The sequence below is a fragment of the Pleurodeles waltl genome, chromosome 5, assembly GCF_031143425.1.
Source record: "Pleurodeles waltl isolate 20211129_DDA chromosome 5, aPleWal1.hap1.20221129, whole genome shotgun sequence".
In the NCBI taxonomy this organism is placed as follows: Eukaryota; Metazoa; Chordata; class Amphibia; order Caudata; family Salamandridae; genus Pleurodeles; species Pleurodeles waltl.
The window spans coordinates 1,051,683,879-1,051,689,020 of record NC_090444.1 but is presented as its reverse complement, the minus strand read 5'-3'; the positions used below and the strand labels follow the sequence as shown (position 1 = coordinate 1,051,689,020).

The 5,142-nt window shown below is 43.4% G+C and overlaps 1 non-coding gene across 1 annotated transcript; it reads left to right on the top strand.

Moving 5' to 3' along the window:
- The first annotated feature begins 4,179 nt into the window (after positions 1–4,179).
- TRNAL-UAA (transfer RNA leucine (anticodon UAA)) lies at positions 4,180–4,262 on the top strand. Its single transcript has one exon. It is a non-coding gene; the product is annotated as a tRNA-Leu (tRNA).
- The last annotated feature ends 880 nt before the right edge of the window (positions 4,263–5,142 follow it).

Genomic DNA, 5,142 nt, shown 5'->3' with positions numbered 1-5,142 from the left:
CTGGTGTTGTAGCCAAGAGCGAACTCTTGACTCCGCGTGGGTCGCTTCATTTGCCGCACTGCACGGGAATGGCTGGGAGGCATAGAGTTGGCAGTAGAGGAAGCGGTGTGGTGGGGAAGGGTCAGGCATAATTTATACAAGGTGGGCGTTCGCCCATTAGGGAGCCCGAAAAAATGGCGCAAGGCAATCTAAGAGATTTCCTTGCGCCATTTGTTTTACACTTTCAACGCCTACTCAGAGGAGGCGTTAAAAGGGGGAATACCATTATTTATAATGGGCCCCTATGTACTCTGCAGGATTAGTCCCAAAATGATGGCGCTACTCTTGCAGAGAACATCAATAGCGTAAAAAATATAACGCTAATGCCCCTACCCTGTGCCATGGTGCGCCGTATTATTATATATATAGCTCACACATGGTGGCGGTACAGGGGCGTTAAGGGGTGCAAGGAACGTGGCGCTGCACCGGCAGAGCCACTTTCCTTAAATCTGCCCCTTTGTGTTTGTCTCGGACCAACAGGTGGTTTATAATTTTGACACAAGTGAGGTCAATTTCAATAGAGTCCAGCAATTACAGGAAGATGGGCATAGCTTTGTCAGGGGTGAGCTTAAGAAAGCACACCCTGGGGCGGCTGAAGCATTTTTGGGGTGTGACAGCTCCTTTGGGCTTCGCAGCTCAGGAGGACGAGCCATGCCAAAGGACGTCATGAAAAATAAGACAACAGCGGAGACGCCGGTAAAGGTCTGAGCACCTTTAAAATGCCGGTCATAAGAGAGGGTTGCATCCAGAGCGATCAACCCGATTACAAGGGAGTGGCCTGGTGAATCATTTGATTTATGGTACAATCACGGCTTCAAGATCCCAGCTATCAGCCAAGGTGCTGTCTCGTTGGCTTCGGGGCTCATTTTGCATGATGAATTGATGGATTACGATGACGACCAGGAGACTAAGGAGGGGGAGAATTGTGAGGGTGGGGATGAGACTGCGGGGAAGGAGATGCAGCAATGAAATTAGGTGAGCTGTTTTAACAGAGGAAAGAGTTTTGGTGTGTTTCAGGATTTGCCCCCTTTGATGGTGCAGCGTAATCGGAAAGTCAAGACGAATAATCAGGTACCTGCAAGTGGTTTCATTCAAAAAAGGTGAGACACAGGCTGCTGTGGCTATGGGGTGTGAAGAGTTAAGCATGAAGGTAGTGTGTTTGGTGTCTGTAACAGTGGGTAATACCCTTTTGCGTTAGCATAAGGAAGTTTGGGTAGATTGAGTGGGAAAGATGATGCAAATAATGAAGCAGTTAAAGATGCAGACAATGTCCATTTGGGGGGGCTGTGAACAAAAAAGTCGGAGTCAATGATGGTAAGTCAGAGGCAAGTGGTGAGGAGGCTTCTAAGGCAGAGCCAGGTAAGGAAAAAGGAAACTCAGGTGAGGGTAGTGTAAAAAGTAAAAAGTTGCCATATATGGGGTTGTTCTTGCCTTTGGGGGCGCATCTCACCCAAGCCATGAATGAAAACATTTGTAAAGGTGAGTTTGTTGATGTTTTTAAATTATTACATAGAGAAGTGTGGGCTAAGGAAGGGTCAAAGGAGGAGGAATGGGAATTAGCTAGGAGGCCGAAAGTTCCCACTACCCTTGAGAATTGGATGTCAGTATTCTTAATCATTGCTAGCGTTTATTGTGAGAGGCATCCGGAGCGTTGTATTTCTCTATTAAAATACATGGACGTTTTTAGGTGGGCTCAAATAGACTATGGTGGTTTTGGATGCTTTAGATATAATGAAGAACTTAGAGCCCAGATGGCATTATTTCCAGATAAAGAATGGTGAGATATTTATAATGAGCTTTGGATGCAATGGTTGTGTACTTCCAAGAATGCCTCAGCGTTACACACAGCTAGTGGTCTTCTGGTTCCTTACAAGCCCTGTCAGGGGCATCCCAACCAATCTAGGGTGGGTAGTTTCACGAGAGCTCAGTTCCCACAGAATGGATCTTGTTGGTCCTTCAACAGAGGGTCATGCACACGACTCCAGTGCAAGTTCATGCACAATTGCTCCAATTGCAGGGGCAAACATCCATTGGTGCAAAGTTTTGGAGGGATGCAATGGGGATGGAAGGCTAATGCAGGTAGAGGTGGTGATAGGGGAAGGGGTCGGATGCAGCAGATGGTGGGAAAAGGGCCCTTCTCCTAATAAATTAGATATTTTGTTTTATTGGTTGCAGTTTTATCCGAGGCGTAAGGAGGCCAAGTTACTGTACTAGAGTTTTCTTGAGGGTTTCAAGCTCTGTTATCAAGGTCATAGAAGACAGAGAAAAAATTTGAAATCTGCAGTTGAGAATCCGGAAGTGGTGAGAAAGAAATTGAGGACGGAATTGGAGGCTGGCAGAATGGTGGGTCCATGGGATACCTGGCCGATTCATAACTTAACAATTTCACCACTGGGTGTTGTGCCTAAAACACAACAAGGTGAGTTTAGATTGATTCATCATCTATCGTGGGCTGCAGGGGAGTCAGTTAATGATTTAATTGCACATGAAGACTCCATAGTGCATTGCACATCAGTGGAAGAGGCAATTAAGTTGGTAAGGGCTTGTGGAAGGAAGGCACAAATGGCAAAGTTAGACATTCAATCTGTCTTTTGACTATTGCCGGTACATCCTGAGGATTTTTCATTGTTGGGTCTTTAATCTGAGGATTCTATATTTGTGGATATAATGTTGCCAATGGGCTGTTCTGTTTCTTGTTCCCTGTTTGAAACTTGTAGTTGTTTTTTGCAGTGGTTTTTCCAACAGAAGACTGGGCTCGGGCATGTCACGAACTACCTAGGTGACTCTTTTCTGATGGGCTTGCAGTGATCCAATGAATGTAAAAAAGGGTTAATTGAATTTCAGAAGTGTATGGAGGAGATGGAAGTACCTTTGGCTCCGGATAAGACTGAAGGCCCTGCTATATTGAACTCAGAGTAATCTGAGGTACGGTTGCCGGTGGATAAGTGCAAAAGTTGATTTCTCTGTTGGAGGAGGCTGTTTCCACGGATAAGCTGGAGTTACAGCAGGTGCAAGCCTTATTGGGTTCTTTGAAGTTTGCGTGCCGTGTGGTGAAAGTTGGTAGAGCTCTTTGTAGGTGCCTTGGTTTTTCAGTCAAAGGTGCTCTTTTACCTCATCCCAGAATTCGGCTTAAAGAGGTCATCAATGCTGACTTCAGAATGTTGGTTTCTTTCCAGCAAAGTAATAATGGTGTTAACATGTTGACGGTTGAGGATGAATGGTTATGGCAAGTTCAAATTTTTTCTGATGATTCGGGAGCCCATGGTTTGGTTTTCTGAGATGGTGATTGGACTGCTGAGTCATGGCCGGATTCTTGGAGAGAGGCACACCATAGCATTTCTTTTCTGGAGTTTTTTTCCTTTTGATGGTTGCTTTAGTGTTGTGTGGTAACCTTTTAGCAAACAGGCGAGTGGTTTTTAATGTGGATAGCCAAACAGTTGTTAATTTAGTCAATTCACAGAAGGCTCGAGATGAAAAAGTTTTGAAGTTGTTGCGTTTATTTTTGCTTCATTGTCTGAAATTCAATATTTTGTTTAAGGGTCAGTATGTTCCAGGTGTGAATAATGATATCACTGATGGGCTATCTCGTTCACAGTGGCAGAGATTCGGTGTACTGGTGCCGGGAGCAGATTTGCTTAAAACGGCTTTGACGGTGGACCTTTGGGAGCTGGGAATCTAAGGATGTTACAATTGATTTGTCAGTCCATTGCTCCATCTACTTTGAGGTCATATGGCAAGGCCTAGGCAGAATTTATTGAGTCTGGTGCATTGAGGAGGTATGAGGGACCTTACATGTCACAGTATAGGAGGGAGGATGGAGTCTGCTTCATTATGACACATATTGACCTAGGATTGGCGGTGGTGGCTATAACAGGGAAGATGGCAGGTATTACATTTTTTGGTAAGTACTTTTGGGATTATGATACCATGGAAGGAGAAATGTGTAGGAGAATTCTTGCTGGCTGGGCGATGGAGGATGGATCCAGGTTGGATCAATGGCATCCTATTTCCATGCAAAAGCTGAGGGATATTTTGGGGGTTTTGAATTCTGCTTTTCCTGTTGGGAGGGCTGATAGTATAGATGATTCTTCTCCTGAAAAACAACTATATCATGATTGCAGGCACACCTGCACTATGTAGACCAGGGTAGCTGAGTGGTTAAGGCGTTGGTCTTAAGATCCAATGAACATGTGTCTGCGTGGTTTCGAGCCCCACTCCTGGTATATAATTTTTACTCTCCCGTGACACTGTTCATTTCAATTTCACGCACTTTTCAGTTGCTCCTGATTATTATTAAAATAAGAGCTACATATAAAATCTTCATATCGATTAACGTGTATTTTTCTAGCCCCAAAAAAGTAAACGCCTTGTATTGTACATTTCTCTTTGAAACTTAGTAACCTTTTGTTGCAGGTTGTATTACAGTATGCTTTTTAGTTTATTATAGGTGACTTATTTGTTTATGATACCTGACTTAATGCTTTCCATTTGGTGCATAATGAATTACAAAATCTCTCTACCGGGAGGGGGCTTGAACCCACGTGGACACATGTCCATTGGATCTTAAGTCCAACGCCTTAACCACTCCGCCATCCTGGTACCTGTGCAGGAAAGGGCAACAACATGGCACTTATTATAGATATCAAGAGTGCTCATTGTGTGACATTGAGCTTTCTACATATATATATATTTTCATATCTATATATTTTATCAGGTTACGCAAAACACATTTCAGGAACACAAGGTAATGTCATGCCTCTCCTCTATAAAACGTGCATGTACTTAATAAATAAAAAAATACAACCATACCTATCAAACATGTTTAAGATTATCAGCGTGTAGGACGAAAAAAGGTGCGCTTTTTTCACACCGTTTTTGTCACATGTCCTATTAAATATGTCTGCAAATTGACGTTAATCTTAAGAAATATCACACTAACCCCTTTTCAAGACTCAAAACTACACTTCACACAATCTAAAACACTTTGGGACAGATTTACAAGGCCCTTGCAGCCCTTAGCGCTACATTTGCAGAATTTATTTTGCCGCAAATGTGAAGATCATAGGTCACTACCATAGCAAAATATTTACAAGGTGGCGCAAG